Genomic DNA, 18461 nt, shown 5'->3' with positions numbered 1-18461 from the left:
AAAAACTACAGTATGAAAATCACAAAGAGTGGTTGCACGGTCACTTTTTCACTTTTTACCACTGGTTTCACTTGAACGCTTTGCATGCTATTTCAAGACCTGCACCGACTGTTACTGTGATGAAACACATCCCAGTCTTTCCCAACCAAGACTAGGAAGGTCCAGCAGCTGCTTCAAGAGAGGAACATCAAGTCTGGTGTCAAGGCCCTCTACAGCATGGCATGGACCAACCTAAAGAGAGGCATTCAAAGGACTAAGAGGGACTACAAGAAGAGGACAATCTACAATAAAGATACCCAGGAGACCATCAGCTGGTGAACTCCACATTTTAAAAGATTCCTCACATCCCATCATAGTTTGTTCCAGGCTGGAGAACAGTTTCTATCTGATAGCCATCAGGGCATTACTCACCACCTAGCACCATATATAATAGTTGATATTATGTACAATAATGCCACACATGTGTGTTTTCATGCAATAGTGTTATATGCCACATGCAATGGTGTATTGTGTGAATGACTATTACCATAAGGAAGGCACCTACTCTCGTTACATTTCATGTATTTATGATCACAATAAGGTCAAATTCAAATTCAAGTGTTATAGTTTTGCTCTCCTTTGTGGCCGGCTGACAGAGCGACAACAGCACAAGCAAGAGTGGCCACAGACCGGCTGTAACACATACTTTGTGCACTGCCTCCCTCTGAGAACAGCGCTCGCTGCAGGCAGACGAACGTGCTCTCTGTGCTCGACCATAGAATCAGCTTTAGGGTGGCGTCCCCAGAAAGGAAGGCCTCTGGGTCTCGACGTAGACTGCTGCCCTCACAATATGGAAAAGGGATCAATGCAATCGATCGATAGTTGACGGATGTTAGACAATCAGACTGCCAAGGATCATCAATATGAAGAAGCATTTGGGGACGGTAAGCAGGAATGTAGATAGAGAGACAAAGACAAAACACAAACTATGACTCAGACTGGCTTTTTCAGTAGCCTCGTGTCTGCCACAGTAGGTGCCTCAATCTTTCTTCTATAACGTGGCAAAAACATGTGGTGGGTGACAGGAGAATATGTGGTAGAGCTCTCACACTGCATTTCATTAGATTTCACAGGTATGCATAACTGAGTGTATATTTACAAAATTCAATTCACGGTATACAGTGGGGCAAAAAAGTATTTAGTCAGCCACCGATTGTGCAAGTTCCCCCACTTAAAATGATGACAGAGGTCAGTAATTTGCACCAGAGGTACACTTCAACTGTGAGAGACAGAATGTGAAAAAAAAATCCATGAATCCACATGGTAGGATTTGTAAAGAATTTATTCGTAAATCAGGGTGGAAAATAAGTATTTGGTCACCTCAAACAAGGAAAATCTCTGGCTCTGACAGACCTGTAACGTCTTCTGTAAGAAGCTTTTCTGTCCCCCACTCGTTACCTGTATGAATGGCACCTGTTTGAACTCATCATCTGTATAAAAGACACCTGTCCACAGCCTCAAACAGTCAGACTCCAAACTCCACCATGGCCAAGACCAAAGAGCTTTCGAAGGACACCAGGAAAAGTATTGTAGACCTGCACCAGACTGGGAAGAGTGAATCTACAATAGGCAAGCAGCTTGGTGTGAAAAAAATCAACTGTGGGAGCAATCATCAGAAAATGGAAGACATACAAGACCACTGATAATCTCCCTCGATCTGGGGCTCCACGCAAGATCTCATCCCGTGGGGTCAAAATGATCATGAGAACGGTGAGCAAAGATCCCAGAACCACACGGGGGGACCTGGTGAATGACCTGCAGAGAGCTGGGACCAAAGTAACAAAGGTCACCATCAGTAACACACTACAACGGCAGGGAATCAAATCCCGCAGTGCCAGACGTGTTCCGCTGCTGAAGCCAGTGCATGTCCAGGCCCGTCTGAAGTTTGCCAGAGAGCACATGGATGATACAGCAGAGGATTGGGAGAATGTCATGTGGTCAGATGAAACCAAAGTAGAACTTTTTGGTATAAACTCAACTCGTCGTGTTTGGAGGAAGAAGAATACTGAGTTGCATCCCAAGAACACCATACCTACTGTGAAGCATGGGGGTGGAAACATCATGCTATGGGGCTGTTTTTCTGCCAAGGCGACAGGACGACTGATCCGTGTTAAGGACAGAATGAATGGGGCCATGTATCGTGAGATTTTGAGCCAAAACCTCCTTCCATCAGTGAGAACTTTGAAGATGAAACGAGGCTGGGTCTTCCAACATGACAATGATCCAAAACACACCGCCCGGGCAACAAAGGAGTGGCTCCGTAAGAAGCATTTGAAAGTCCTGGAGTGGCCTAGCCAGTCTCCAGACCTCAACCCCATAGAAAATCTGTGGCGGGAGTTGAAAGTCCGTGTTGCTCGGCGACAGCCCCAAAACATCACTGCTCTCGAGAAGATCTGCATAGAGGAATGGGCCAAAATACCAGCTACTGTGTGTGCAAACCTGGTAAAGACCTATAGTAAACGTTTGACCTCTGTTATTGCTAACAAAGGTTATGTTACAAAGTATTGAGTTGTATTTTTGTTATTGACCAAATACTTATTTTCCACCCTGATTTACGAATAAATTCTTTACAAATCCTACCATGTGGATTCATGGATTATTTTTTTTTTTCACATTCTGTCTCTCACAGTTGAAGTGTACCTCTGGTGCAAATTACTGACCTCTGTCATCATTTTAGGTGAGGGAACTTGCACAATCGGTGGCTGACTAAATACTTTTTTGCCCCACTGTATATCATTTTCTGCTTTTATCATTTGCCATGGAAACAGAAGCTGGGTGGTCCTTCCTAAAACAAGCAGCCAACCAAGGGCCTTGCTGAGTTTTTAGTGGTGTGAAAGCAGAAAGAGTAACAAAACCTAACGGAAATAAAAGGAAATGATATTTACATGAATCTGCAGCTTGATGCATAGTGTACGATATGTAGCCATGAGTTCTTTGGTCTCTGCACAGACACTTTATTTTAGACGTGTCTAATTTGGCACCATATGTGGGTTTTTTCATCGGGGAGTAGTTTAAAGCACTACAGGTGCTCTCGCGAGAGTAACTGTCAGCTCCATGTTTACAAGCGGTATTTATTAGGAGCAGTCTCCCCCTACTGTCAGTGCTTTACGGTCTAACCGACCGAGTGTGTCCGTAAACTCGCCGCTGCTTTAATGCGCTACTATCGACATTTTCACAGCCTCTGCTTTTCTTCGGGGTAATTATCGCCGCCCAGGCAGAGCAAGGAAAGAAAGAAAGCAGGCACCAAGTCGTCGCCTCGGGTTCTCTTCGAAGGAATAGGCGGGTAAGACCGAAAAACTGAAGCTATTATTATTCAGCGAGCCACTTGACAGCTGACACGAAGAGGCAGCGCTATATTAAAACCATAACAATGAAGCATTTCTGCGCTCTGTGTGCGTCTTTGATTTCTGACACCGAGGAAGCTGCTCTCAAACTCGAGCAATAATAAGTCACCAGCATTTGTGTTGCACGACTGACGTTATTCCGTTTAATCGTTGCTACATCAAAGGTGGTCATGGTTACAGGCCTTTCCTTTTTTCTTTTTGCTCCACAACACCGGTACCGGGTTAGACTGTGTGCTGTAGATGCGGTGCTCCGGCACGGGCAGAGCGCCAGGCCAAACTCAGTGTTACATACTGGCACTTTAAGGCTCCCGTGTCTGTAAGCAGAACTACAGAGCTCGGGAAACATGGCAGGATACCATCCGGGCTCATATTGTGGCAAATATGTAAGAGATTTTAGTAAAATTCTACTGTAACTTTGTTTGGTTTGCAGAACCGTGTCTGTAAAGGTGCGTCTGTGCAGGTATGATGGTGTTTTTAGAACATTGCTGATACAAAATGCTTCTTTTTCTTTGCATTAAATGTACACCTCTCTAACAGTACAACATTTGAACCAGTGTCAGTGTTGTTGCTCGATAATTTTATTCCCTTTTAGCAAAATGTATTTGACAGCATTAGATTCGTATGTGGTCAAAGCAGTGGCTGAAACAGCAGCACTGGTCAAACACAGGCTCCGTGCGCTTCAGAAAATAGTCACGACTTCTGATCTGTTGATTTGCATTTATGGGCACAGATTAATCGGTTATCTGATGAACAACTACAGAGACCACAGTTCCGGTCATACATGTGACAGATGTTTACATTTCACATATATTATTCTGTAATGCACTATTAGTACGTTTTTAAATGGATTATTATTAATACACACTAAAAATAACTTGTTTAGATTTAAGTACAGTAAATTCTCATTTAGGTTTAAGCATTAAAATACTTGGCTAAGTTTAAAAATCATGCACTGTTTTAAAGTTTCTTTCCAGGGTGTTTCATGCACATCCAAAGAGTTTATACAATGCATCTGCTGCAGAAATGTTATATTCCTCCTATTAAGTCATGCTGACAGTAACAAATTAGTGTTTTTCATCAGATTTCAAGGCTGTTTCTCCCCATTCAAAACTGGTTGTGGTATGATGGCAGAAACTAAACAGGGACAGATGTTGATCTTGTGACCAACAGAGGCCCAGACTGACCGTCATATTATTGCCATAATCAGTCATGAGAAGGCGAGTTAGCCGAGTTTCAATTAGGAGGTAAAATTAGTCAAGCTAGCTGCCTGCTAGAAATTGTGTTCATATAAGAAGCTGATTATTTACTCCCCCTGTTATCATTTTCTCCTGTTTTCTCAATGTGATGCTAAATTATAAGAGGCTACATGACTTTTTCAGGATCTCTGCATAATGTGATTTGCTTGGCTAACGGCCGTGCTGGAGGATTTGGATAAACATGATGTGATAGGCTGATCCTGCACTAATGCACTGAAGCTTCCACAAGTTGAATTTCTTTCAGCTTTAAGCAAAAATCTATAGATCCATAGTTCAGATTGGTAACATGTGCCGGCAGCACATTCAAAGTGGAAGAGAAGCGAGAGCACTAAAGCCTGAAACCAAGCCAGTCCTGCCTTAATGAATGATATCTGCAGTTAAAAACAAAGCAACCATTTTCTCCTGCCTCTCTGTATCTGCAGGTCTCGGTAGCTTGAATGTATTTCTTTTCCAAGTCATAACAGTAAAAGCTATTTTGGCAGCAGACAGCACTCAGTCCTTATACAATGTCAGTGGGATGATTGCCAAAGTTTAATCAGCGCTGCAGGTTTTACTGAATGTGTTCATTTAATAAAACTTGCATGTGCGTGCAGTTTTATCACACAAGTTAATATCTGTAAGTGATTCTGGCTCTGCACATTTCTGGGTCCAAACTCTGGTTGCTCTGCTGCTTTGCTGCTTTGGCGAGCATAGAGGATTCAAGACGATTATTTTCACTTTAATTTGTTCCTATTATTCCAACCTGTTATTTTGCACTCAAGTTAGAAATCTTTACAGGTAATAATAAGGTGAGTTTCTAGCTCGTGTCCCAGCACCTACACTGTACTCAGGCTGCACTCTTGCTTAAACCAAATTGAAGATTTCTTTATCTCTGGTAGCTGTGAGGAAGATAAACACTGCTGTGAAAGACAGTTATTTAATGCAAGTGGATTTATATTTCATTTGAGTGGGTGACTTGAGTGGAGTGTCACTATCCCCGCTGTGGGGGACTTTTGGGGTAGAAACAAAGCTGAACTTTAGAGCATGCTTTTGTTCGTGGAGCATCAGGCTGTGCAGCCGTGTTGCTAGTTTCCTTTTGTTTGCTCATCATTAAATTTTGAATGTATGAATTATTATAAAACTATTAATATTAATATATAATTATTAATAAGTTATTTCCAGTTGTTCCAGTTTTTGTATTCAACAGACGATGCTTGTGCACTATGTTAAATACTAATTCTTGTCTTATGTGTAATTTAATTTAATAAAAATAATACTTTTATGATTTTGCCCCTTTTTAGACTTATTATCAGAGCTAATACTGTGTATTTTTTGCACATTGTGACTTGCTTTGTTTTCTTAAATCTCTTTGAAGTCATTTATCTGTGGAACAAAAAAGGCCTAAAGCTGTCACTTAATAAATATTCATCTGGTGAAGTATTTTGATATCATATTTATTTTTTAAGCAGAAGGGTTATGTTCTCATTGAAGCATTTATCTTGAAGCTCTACTGTTTATTGTTAACATATTAAAAACCGGGTTTGCCAGTAACCTGTACAGCCTGCGTGTGTGTGCCGAGTGTGGAGACAGGAAAATGCAGCTTCCTGTGGGAGGGGACGACGCTGTGATAGATACTGTGCAGCCATCTTCGGGAGCAGGGATGTCTTTTAATCATAAAAACCACAACATTAGGACGTAAAGAGTCATATTTTGTATGTAACTAGCAGGCGATTTCTGCCAGGCCTGCAGGGCTTTTTCAGAACCTTCTCTCTGTATTTTGTGGTCATGTGAACAAAATTGTGTCACGATGCAGATTTTGGCGACCCTTACGTTACATGCAGGCAGTGAGCGTTTAAGATGACACGGAAGAGAAACACAAACGATTAAATGGTTATGATATATGCAAAAGTATAAAGATTTGTAATATAGATCTTAATAACTGCTGTATGTGTAAAAAACAACTATTTGTTATCATACTGTAGCATCAGGCCAATCAGACTGCTGGGTTATTGATCTGGTCTGTTAAGCAGCAGAGGGGGTTGGCTAGGGTTGGTGTCACTACTGGTAGCATCATGTGATACATGGACCCTACAGATGTTGCACAGTCATTTCATTTTTGGATGCTTCTCTCAGTTCAGCCCTGTGACAGTGTCAGTGCCAACAGCCTCATCATTGCCTCCTGCAGCTGACACACAACTTCACACACAACTGCTGCAGACAGAGAGGCCCACAGCTCCTCCCCCCCAACAGCTGATGTAGTTAACATGCTTAACACTTAAACTCAGAGCTCAGTAAAACTCTCATTTCAACTGAAATATTAAACTATTATCAAAAATGTTAACCTAGCTGCCATGCATATGAGCATTAGCTGTGCAGAGCAGAGGGGAGGCTGCAGCTGAGCTGAACAGAGTGTGGAGAGCTAATCCGAGCAAATACAGAGTGAAATCTGGAGCAGGCGACAGTTGTAGGCTGAAGAGCCGCAGTTTGAGGTGGAGCAGAGTGAACGGGGGGGGGGCAGGTAGAGGCAACTTGAACATTTCTGTTTTTACAATAACGCACTGATATTTTGTCCGAGGTGTCACTTCTTTGCCGTTACTTCTGTTGTTGTGGGATGGGGTCAAATTTTCCCCCTGTGCTGCTGAAAATGGTATCAACCATTGAGTGTTTTCCTGGGTATTTGCAGTAGCGGTTTTTGATACGGGCGACACGGGCGGTTGCCCGGGGTGGCATCGTGGTACGGGGCGGCATCACGGGCATTGGCACAAAAAAACCAAAACATTTGCTCATACTCATGCTGACCCGACATCAGCCAGCGCATATTGGGAATGGTACAGGCACCGATCGGTTTTCTATCGCCCATTTGCTGGGTGTAAGGGCGCCCTCCGTTTGCGAGGTGCGCCTGCTGCTTGCGGCACAGGGAGGAGAGGGCGGGGCGGCGGGGGATTCTCTGGCTGGCTGGAGCAGCATCTAATAACCAACTTGCAAAATAAAACAAAACAACAAACACGAAAACACCAGACATCATGATACAGACTTATAATCTGCACGCTGCTGAAGTCAAAGTAAACTTTATTGTCATCTCCGCTACAGACAGTCCAGTATATAGAGAGACGACGAGGCTCCAGTTACAGCAGTGCAGTTAAACAAACAATAAGAAGAGTAAGAAAATAAATATACACTTTAGGACCAGGGGTAAAGGATCAATAACAATTTAAAATGTATAATTTACAGTTTGATGATTTAAAGTCGCACACAACCCGTCGAAAGGGGAGGGGGGCCGGCTGCTTCCAAGTAGAGCACATTTCATTCATAATGTTGTAAATTATGTATTCATGATTTGAATCCTGGGTTGTGTGAAATCCCAGAAATACACCTTAGACAAAGTGAATCTGTGAACTAAGGTGTTGGTCTATTAGGTTATGTTGTGGTGATCCTCGGGTTGGGGAATGTTTGTTTATACTGGAGTGCAAAATTAAAACCAAGATGGACAAGAAAAGTTCAAAGCCATCAGGTCCTCAGTTTAGAAAAAATAGAAAAGAAGAGGAAGAGAAATGAGCAAAAGATGCAGGTAAGCAGATGTGTGATTGGATAATGGCAGGTCATCCTGAAACAATCAGAAACAGAATACTTTATTACTCCCTAAGGAAATAATGTGGGTTACAGTTGCTCCAAGAAGAAACAGGCTAGGACCGCCACTGGGTGTTTGTACTGAGTTTGGATTTCTGGTATTGTGACACCCCTGCAGTGCCACACATGTACCACAGAACATCTAGATCCTGTTTACAGTTGCTAATATGCTTCGATAGAGCAAAATGAATATTATCTTTGACTAACGAGTAAAGTGTCAGATTTCATACAGCAAAGACACTTATGAGATTGTGTTTACGCGTTTAAACAGTGGTGCACTCACTATGAATAGCCACAGCCATGACTAACAGTTGCACATAGGAGCATTTCTATACATGCACTATTGTAAGTGGAAAGTCAGTGCACCTGTTTCTGTGGTGGTAGAGATGTGGGCACAACAATCATGTAAGTGTGGCTTAAATAACACCAAATGATGGACGTACACACGAGGAACAGGCATTTGATTAAAAATCAGTGCCCTGCAACTCCTCTCAGCTGACCTGGTGACATACTTGTATCACTTTTTAAATAAAATAAGTCGAGCACAGATGTTGCACCCTGGACTGGTCGCTGGTCTGACCACACTAAGGATGAACATGCACAATCACCACGAGCTGTATAACTAAGTGTACTGGTTGAGTAATCGCTTGTTTTCTCATTTTTATCATCTTTTCTCCTCGTCCTCCATCTGTGCACTGGAGACTCTTCAGTCTGATTATATTTTTTTCATAATTTGATTTAATTATTTTCAGCATTCCTTAATCATATCAGGGCTGATTTATTTATTGATTTTAATTGATATTAGGTTCCTCCTCCAGTGTTTTATCCTGAGAGTCATGAGCCATAACTTGAACCCACCCCCAGTGAAACCAATCCTTCTGTCAACCTTATGCACAAATTCCTCGGTCTAATTTGAGAGGTGACACACGTTCTCCCCGCCCATGGCCTGGCCCCACTCTCACTGTGTTTCTCTACCCTTCTTCACCCCACTGGAACCAATCTTTCCACCATCACTTTTTTATCTTTGTTTTTTCCGTCCCTGGTCTTCACAAATAATTTCAAGGTGCTGATGTGGTGGAGCGATATTTCAGCGAGTATAATTGCAGAATTGATATTTGATCTGTTTCGGTGTAAAATCATCCCAGCTCACTGTATAGTTCAGTCCTCCTGAAATTCCACAGTGGAACAAAAGGAAGTAACTGAGCTGCGCTCAAAGCACTTTGCACTACACATCATAGTCACATGACCACGCACACATTCATTTTTTGTATCTAATATTGACACATGCACACTCACAGTGGGATGGATGTGTAGGACAAAACCTGGGCTTCAGGATGTAGAATGGAGGAGCTAGGAATTGTACTACAGGCCTTGTGATCTGTGGACAAACCAGATGTGGTTGTGGAGGTAGATGGTCCACGGTGTGCAGTGTGTCGCAGTTGTTACTTGATTGGGTTAGTACTCCATCGTCCCACCACAATTCAAAGACATTAATTTGATCTTCTGATTCTAAACTGGTCATTCTGTATGTGTTACCCTGTGGTGGACTGGCAACCAGTCCAAGGTGTGCCCCATGTTTTGTCCAGTGACAGCTGCACAAACCTGAGTAGAACGAATGATTAAGAAAATGGATGAAGAAAAGAGAGCGATTACAACTCCAAAGTTCTGTACCTGATAGGAGCGACACAAAACAGCGATTACTAGTTAGCATCCAAATTCTAGAAGAAACTATTGTGTCTGTGTTAAACTACAGGAAGCAATGAACACTGAAGCCGACATACTGGGTATAGAGCTGGAGTCAGGACATTTCTATACTGCACAGCATGCTGAGATGTTTCCAGCTAATAGTTCTCTGAAAACCACAAATTTTGTGTTAATTTTAATATTGTATGCCTGTTGAACTGTTATCATCAATCATTTTCATAGATACAATTAAAGAAATGGAAACAAATGACATTCTTTTTGTAACCGTCTGCTTGTAGCGGGGTGCCTAAAATACAATTTAAACGCAGTGATGGGAATAACGGCGTTACAGGTAACGGCGTTACTTTTTTCAGTGACGAGTAATCTAACTAATTACTATTTCTATCGTTACAACGCTGTTACAGTTACTAACAATAAAATGCGGTCCGGTCGCGTTACAGATTTTCAATAAACAGACGATTGAAGCTGTCTTTAGGTTACCGCGTCTTATATCAGTTGCACGGAAGTAGCTGTAAGCAGCTCCGCGTGCAGACGATCAGTTTTGGGCACAACGCCTGGAGCTCAGGGGGCAAAACAATCGCAGGAGTGCTGCTGTTTGACTGAGGAAGAATAAAGTAGTCGTGGTAAGACAATCACATGACCACTTAAAGATGACAAAGCAACAAGGTGATATATACCAGTTTATAAATTGTGTTGATAAAACCAGAGTCATGATAATCAATATATACGCGGCGTTTTTCCTCAATAGTTTCGTCACGTTTACTGTCTAAGGACAGAGCTAGCAAACACTCTGCTTATGAGCAAAAACAACAACAACAAAAAAACCCCGCCCTTTCGTGTTGGTGGAAAAATGCACCATGTCGACCAATCAAAAATGATATGGCAACATGATATTTGTTTGTTTAGGAAGAGAGAGAGAGTTTTGAGACGTGAGAGATTTGTGACGTTTGGCGTGTTTGGGGTGTGTAGTTAATGTGTTGTCTTGTGTAGTTAATGTGTCGTCTTGTGTAGTTAGTGTGTCGTCTTGTGTAGTTAGTGTGTCGTCTTGTGTAGTTAGTGTGTGGTGTTGTGGATAGTTTTGTGTTGTGTGTCAGAACAATGAGGCGGCTGCTGTCTCCAGGTAGAAACAGGAGTGATACACCTGCTGCTGTCAGACCTGCAGGTATCAGGCTGTGATTTTCTCCTTTATAGTGGACAGAAATAATTGGAGTGACACAAATAATTTGTGGCATCTTATTGAAGAACAGCTGATTGTTCTGTAAATAGTTTGAAATGGTTATTTAAAAAAATCAAGGTAAAAGGTAAATGGCTGCAAGTAACTTTGTTGTTTGCAAAACTTGTGCATCTGGTTTTAAAATTGACAATTTATATTTACATTTAAAGTTATGAAATATGATCAATAAACATGTTTGTGGTTGTTACAGTAAAAAATAGAACTTTTTCTACTCGGATTTTATGTTTTCTGTCTGATTTTAGATCAATTGTGTTAATACAGTTTGTCAAAATGAAAACATGACTGTAAATTCAGACACGTGAGGTTGTGCTGAAAAGGATGATACCAAACAAGGCAAAGGAAATAGTTTTTAACGGTGAAATGTGGAGGAAACATCAAAAGTGGTTAAAAATGGCCAATTATATCCTGGACCCCAGAGGGTTAAACGTTTTCTTCAAAGTAACGCAATAGTTACTTTTCAAGTAATTAATTACTTTTAGAATCTTGTAACTCAGTTACTAACTCAGTTACTTTTTTTGAAGAAGTAACTAGTAACTAGAATTCAAAGTAACTTGCCCAACACTGTTTAAATGTGATTTCTTGCAGTTTTCTGCTATCTTTAAACACAACATTCAGTCTCTCATGTTAGGTGATTTTCTTACACCTGAAATATTTGTAGATCTGTGAGTCGTCTGAAGGGTTTGCTAGATTGTTTGGAGGATGTTAAGAGGAACCCAGGAGGGATTTTTGACTCTAATGTTTGATAAACAGATCAATGCTGTAATCAAGTCCAGTTTCTTTCATCTTCTTGCTAAAGTGAAGCCATTTCTCTGTTTCAGAGACTTTGACAGAGCTGTTCATGCCTGCATTTCATCTCTCCTCGACTCTCTGTAATAGTCTTTACTCTGGTGTTAGCCTGTCATCAGTTAGCTGACTGTAGCTGGTCCAAAACGCTGCAGCACAGTTACTAACTGGGAGGTGAGACCACATATCTCCCATACTGGCATCCTTACACTGGCTGCCACTTAGTTTTTGAATTAATTTTAAGATTTTATTATTTGTTTTTGAGGCGTTGCACTGGTTAGCAGCCTCATACCTTTCTGATCTGTTGAATTGGTACGCTCCTGCAAGATCACTGAGGTCTGCGGACCAAAGCTCAGAGGAGACCGAGCCTTTGCTGTGACTGCTCCTTCACATCAGGACCTCCCCAACACTTTCAAACCCGTCTGCAAACCCACTTTTATTCTTTGGCTTTTAAATCACAATCAGTTGGTACTGCTTGTATTGGTCTTATTTCTCACTCAAATCTTCTAATTTTATGATTCTTGTTTCCTAACTTTTGCCATGTCTTCCTATGTTTTTGTCTCTGTTGATTATCTTAAATGTACAGCACCTTGGTCAGTGTGCTATATGAATAAATTTGACTTAACACACGCAACCTTGTGACCCTGACACGTTTTATGTTTACTTTAGTAAAACTCACAGTATCGCATAACCCCATTAGAGCACTTCGCTGTCAGACTTGTGGCTCCTGGGTTTTAAAAAGTAAAATGGGAGGCAGAGCTTTCAGAGTCTCTTCTGCAGAAACCAGCTGCCAGTCGGGATTCGAGAGACATCCATCCTCTCTACTTTCATACTTAACACTTCCCTTTTTGCTAAAGCATATAGTTGGGTTGGATCAGGTGACCCTGAATCCTCCCTTAGCGATGCTGCAATAGGTCCAGGCTGCAGAGGACTGTGCACTGAGTGTTTCTTATTCACTCACTATGTGTTTATACACCATTCTGCATTTATTCATTAGTTATTATTGATCTCATTCTGTCTTCCACGCTGCGTCTTTTGTTCTGTCTTCCTCCCTTCACCCCAGACCGGTCACGGCAGTCTGGTCTGGTTTCTCAGAGCTTTTCTTCCTCCTCACTAAGTTCTTGCTCAGAGGGGATCGACTGATTGTTGGGGTTCTCTCTGCATTATTATTGGGCCTTTACCTTGCAGTATAAAGTGCCCTGAGGTGACTGTTGTTGTGATTTTGGTGTTTTATGTATAAAATTGAAATGAATAATTGTGCTGCAGTGGCTGGACACAGTTGACACACCAGTCAGGCTGGAGACAGAAACTTAGACTGTGAGGAATAGAGGATAACTGTCACACAGGAGGAGTAGTGGGGCGGTACTTGAGTGCATGAATACTATTTCCGAGCACTCTTCCTCAGTATAAAGAACGTATTTTTGCATTGTCACCTTTCACTTGTCACCTGCAGTAAAAGGTGCAGGACTGCATCAGTTACACAGAAACCACCAAAATGCTCAAAATGCTACCATTGTATCACTGTTAGCACTTTAAATGAAAGCATTTGTTGAAACTGTTACCGTACACGATGTGTTGACACAATTTTATAATAATTAAACATTAATACGACAAACTAGCTAAATTTAATGTCAAGCTCTAGGTTAGCTCAAGTCATTTGGCACCAGGTGAACTGACCCGGGTGAGCGGTAGAGGTTGCCAGGTTTCCATTTTTGCAATATGAAGCAAAATAAAAAGTCTTTGAGTTTATTAAACTTAATGTTCTCTGACCTTTAGAAACCCAAATCCTCTTTCTAATTCCACAATCTCCTGTATGTTATTTTCACAAATGGTTAAAGTTTCTAGCTGTGAGGAGATGCATTTCTAGTGTAAACCCAGAGCCCCACTAATCCATGAGACGGTGTGGCATTTACTAGGGTTTTACTTTGATGCCTTTTTATAGTGGCCGTGTGACCAAACACCTGTCTCAGCCTTTGTGGCTTAGCTATGAGGGTCTTCAAATGTCTGTGTGGAGACAGAAAATAACTTTCCCTCCATCACAGTGGAAACTTGGTGTGACTGAGCTGGAAAGACACGAGGAACACGTGTAAGTTTGAAAACACAGACTTTAGCCGTGATCCTGCAGGAGGACTTACTGTCCTACAGCAGCTCAATAAAGAATAAAAATGTAAAAAAAAAAGATTGTATAATCTACAGGGCTCTCAAAATTTCAAAATCCCTGGTAGCCCTTCGGGCAGGGACTCTTCAGTTTTTGGTAGCCCAAAATAAATGTAAGTAGCCCGAATAAAAAAAGAGAGCAATTTTTTGATTGACGTTTTGTTTCCTGTTTTGTTTCCTTTACAATATTATACATTAAAGTATAAAATTGTAAAGGAAACGAAACATTAATCAAAAAATTGTTGAAAAACAAATTACAACATTGTATAAAAATTACAATCATCAACTCAAATACTTGGTTCTAATTGAACAGAAATTTCTATGAACTTGTAAGAACTGTGTAGGACATGAATCAGTCTGTGTCAGATCCTGACTTTGAAATTTCCACTGGAGTCACGGGTAAGAGACAAGTGGAACCAAGATCGAGGCCGTTTGCTTTTTGAAGTTTGCAAAGACTGCTACATTGTGCCAGTGGTAGTTCACTCTTTGCAACATAGTAGCTGTTCTAAACAGATTTTTCAGGTTTATTTTTAGTATGTTATTTGCAATTGGTGTTTGTTCTGGGAAAGATATTGCAGACTGAGCAATAATGCATTTCTTGCATTTCTCATGGGTTCTAATGGGGGCCTTTCTTAAAATGACTGGTCCCAGTAACAAAGGCGCTTGTCGACTCAGAAATCGAGAGAAAACCAACAACACACCCGGCAGAACATTATGTTATTTACACGGGTGCACATAAGTGGTCCGCATGTGCGCATTCGCTGTCAAAATAAAAGACGCGCACCAGATAAGAAGTTGCAACGCGCGTTTGCGTCCATATAAAAAGCTGTTTTTGTCCGCTAGAGTGGGATTTTCACGGCACATTCCGCACCACATCTCTGTGCGTTCATCATTTGTTTGAAGTCAGCTCACCTCCTGCAACCACTTTTCCGAGAATACGCGCTTCTTTTGTGGTTCGGACTCCTTCTGACATTTGTTTGGAGGTAGAGGAACATCAAAGTAATTGCTTAAAGGAGCTTCTTCGACATCTTTAAGAGTTTTAAACAAATGTCTGTCCTCCTCCAGAAAATCTTATGTACGCAAACACGCGTTGCAACTTCTTATCTTGTGCGCGTTTTTTGTTGTTTTATTTTGACAGCGAATGCGCACCTGCAGACCACTTATGTGCAGCCCCGGTTTTATAGCTCGTCATATTGCAGCCACAGAAATTCTTTTGTCCATGAAACCATAAAGCTGCACTTTCTTTTTGCCTTATAGTCTGATTTGTCATAACTTTTCCGTTTTGTGGTAAGCTTTTCTTTGGCTGTCACTTCTTCACCCTGACCTGTCTTATTTGGCTCAGCAGAACTAAAATATATATACTGCTGCTTTTACACACGCACTCACATAAGCTCAGCGATTCTCTGCGCGATCAACCTCTCACATGTTTAAGCTGTGGGAGATTTCACTTGTCATGTTTGCATAGTAAGCTAACGATTAATAAGACGATGTCAGAGGAATTGGTGCGCAAATTATCATCACTCACCAATCAGTGCTGTCGCTCTCTATACACAGTTCGGCGATTGCAAAGTGAAAGCAAAAAAACAAGCGCAAATTCAAACGGGATTTCAATATGTCACATATTGACAGTGGCTCGCCGATGCCAATGACATAATTACCCAGCTACATTTCCGAAAGAATGCAAAAGCATTGACATATATTTTTCCTTCCTATGACAGCCCGACGAGATTTTGGTAGCCCGACTGGAAAAATCGCTAGCCCCGGGACGTCGGGCTAGCGATTTTGCGAGCCCTGAATCTACAGTAAAAATAACATTGTTGACCCTCTGGAGTTGATGGATGCACATATCACTTACTCATTTAAGTCAAACTACATACCATTTTTCTCATTTGTGTTGAAGTCACATTCAATGCAGGAAGAAACCATAAAAATATTTTTTAAGGACAGAGTAGAAGAAACTATGACTTCACTCTCGTATCAGTGGAAAAAACCACCTCAGTAGCCAATCACAAGATTATATGGGAACATTTGGCATTTGGTGGCTCTGGAAAAAAAGGGGACGTTGTGGGAGTGGCTTCAAAATCAATAACGGTGATTTTAATAGTGAGTCTTTAGATTAGTGTGTTTAGAGTGCATGGTTATTGTGTCATGTAGTCATTGTTTGCTAAATTTGTATTTAAATGCTTGAAATTTCCAATTTGTATTTGCATTTCAAATGATGAAACTGATTAAATGTATCTTTGGGTTTCACAGCAAATAATCTCTTCAGTTTTTCTGTGATTTATTAATACAGCATATAACGATAAATTTTAACATCTTTTAAACACTTTATTTGGATTTTTCCAATTATCATACAGAACATTCGTATTATTTTACAGATAGCTACATCCCCACAAATCATAAAGACAGATAACACCAAGACAAGAAGAGAGAGAAAAGAAAACAGGGGTGCACCTCTCAGTTTTTACAGGCCTGTTCTAGGACAGACAAAAACATTAAAGGTTCCTGTTCCAGACCAGGTGGATTGTTGACGTATGTTAACAGAGGCTCCCATGTTGTGTGGAATTTGCTGATGGATCCGTGGAGAGTACATCTGATTTTTCAGCTTGACATTTTGCATAACATCCCTTATCCAGTGGTGATGTGATGGAGCAGTAGTAGGCTTTTAAATAAAATCAGGCGTCTCGCTAATAATGAGAAAAAGGCAATGACCAGAAACAGAAGTCGCTATACCAGAGAAACAACCAAAAATTGCCACCAAGGGGGAAGGCGAGATGTTATAGGCACAGGCTTTAGAGATGACTTCAAAACATGATGACCAGAAAAGAGCAATTTTCAGACAGGACCAAAACATATGAAGGGAGGTAGCTGGAGTCTGTTTGCATCTAACACACGATGGGTCTATGTTTGGAAATATTGTTGCTAGTTTAGCTTTTGAGTGACCTGTGTAACACTTTGAATTGTATTTAGGAGTGTCTTGAACAGAGAAGACGAGTGGACCCTGGAATGTTTAGATCTTTCCAGAGATCTAACCAGTCTGGTGATGGTTTACATCATTGAAAATAAATAATTGATTCTTGGCAAGACCATCTGCTACTGGTTTGATGAAAGCTGCAAACAGTGAGGGGAGAGCGGGCATCGCTGCCTGGTGCCCTCTGGAGACTGAAGCTGGAGGATGTTTGGTCATTTGTTCTGACACAAGCTGCTGGGGAATTATTTAATATTTTTAACCAGTTTATCAAAGAGTTTCCGAAACCAAATTTGTGTAAAGTTGCAAATAAAAATTTCCAGTTAACTCTGCCAAATGTTTTTTCTGCATTTAGAGACAATATTGTGGTTTTTACTGGATGAGTAGTCTATTAAATTAATCTACTTGTATTTGTTGATGAGGGCCTACCTTTAATGAAACCAGTTGGTCAGGATGAGTTAAGAGGGGGGTTTGCAGATTATTTTATGGTCAACATTAATAAGGGACGATAGCTCGTGGGAAATACAGGGTGTTTGCTGGTTTTAGCAGGAGACTAATGTTGGCAGAATTCATATTTGATGGTAGTCTGCTGTTTTCCTTGATTTCCTGCAATGGTCTGTGGAGTACTGGTGCCAGAATCGTCCAGAATTCTTTGTAGAATTATGTTGGAAATCCATCTGGACCTGGAGCCTTATTATTGGGCAGACTTATCAGAGCTTCCTGGAGTTCGCAGGTCATGAACTCACGATTGCACTGGACATGCACTGGAGTGAGGCTTGCTCTTATCTTTGAGACGATGTTCCCAGTTCCTGATAACAGTGCTAAAGATTCTTTCTGTCATGACTTGAGCAATTTGAGGTGCATGAGCCTCCTTTCAGGCTGTGCCTGTGCTTAATCCAGCTATTAAGTGGCTGTACCTCAGGTGGTAGAGCAGGCCACCGACTACCCGAAAGGTTGGTGTTTCAATCCAGTCTGCATGCCGAATATCCTGGGAGATGATAGTAACCTCATGTTGCTCTCTGACACACCCATTGGAGCGTGAATGTTTAACTTTATTATGACACTCCTTGCAGGTCCAATATGTTTTATTAGGTATACAAATAAACTTATCATTATTAAATATTTTATTTTGTTCCATTTAGCACCTCGAGTAAACCTTTGTTGTGATTTAGTGCTATATAAATAAAAACTTGTTAAAAAGAAAATAAGTTCATATGGTTGAAATCTCTGGATTCTGCCAGACCTGTAGTGCTTTTTCAAAATTTTCATTCAGCGTTTGCTGGTAATCCAGATTTTGGTGACCATTAAGTCACGTACAAGTGACACATGTTGAATGTGACACAAGAAAATGAAGTTTTGTTCCAACATAT

At 41.1% G+C, this 18461-nt stretch overlaps 1 protein-coding gene across 2 annotated transcripts in view; it reads left to right on the top strand.

Moving 5' to 3' along the window:
* The first annotated feature begins 818 nt into the window (after positions 1–818).
* The window catches only part of ache (acetylcholinesterase), a 32094-nt gene continuing 14451 nt past the window's right edge, over positions 819–18461 (top strand). The window contains exon 1 of one of the 2 annotated variants that reach the window (XM_040038713.1): positions 819–923. The gene's annotated coding sequence lies outside the window, so the exon portion shown is untranslated. Of the gene's footprint in view, positions 924–3106; positions 3323–18461 lie in introns of those variants that run through there. The other variant, XM_040038711.1, reaches the window with a different exon arrangement.

The sequence above is a fragment of the Simochromis diagramma genome, unplaced genomic scaffold, assembly GCF_900408965.1.
Source record: "Simochromis diagramma unplaced genomic scaffold, fSimDia1.1 OVJJ01000336.1, whole genome shotgun sequence".
NCBI lineage: Eukaryota > Metazoa > Chordata > Actinopteri > Cichliformes > Cichlidae > Simochromis > Simochromis diagramma.
This window is presented reverse-complemented; position numbering and strand designations above follow the sequence as displayed.